We start from the raw sequence: 320 nt of genomic DNA, 5'->3' as shown, positions 1-320 counted from the left end.
AGCTGCAGCCGCCATGAGGCCTCTCCTCAGCTCCTCTGCTCTGGGCTGAGCAAACCGGGGACCTCAGCGCTCCTCACACACCTTTTCTTCTGGGCCCTTCACCGTCTTTGTAGCTCTGAAAAGGTCAGTTCTCCATAGAGATGAAGGAGCTCTTAAGAGGATCACCAAACTCCTCTGTTTGTGCAAGATAAGTGAGGTTGTTGTCTTTTATGTGTCCATCTTGAAAGTGCATCTGTCTTCCACTGAGTGACTGGACACCGTGTGCCTTGGTCTCAGAATATAGGTGCAGGAAGGAGAGCTTGCAACCTTGAGCAAATTTT

The sequence above is a fragment of the Meleagris gallopavo genome, chromosome 2 (assembly GCF_000146605.3).
Source record: "Meleagris gallopavo isolate NT-WF06-2002-E0010 breed Aviagen turkey brand Nicholas breeding stock chromosome 2, Turkey_5.1, whole genome shotgun sequence".
In the NCBI taxonomy this organism is placed as follows: domain Eukaryota; kingdom Metazoa; phylum Chordata; class Aves; order Galliformes; family Phasianidae; genus Meleagris; species Meleagris gallopavo.
Note: the sequence above shows the minus strand (reverse complement) of the source record.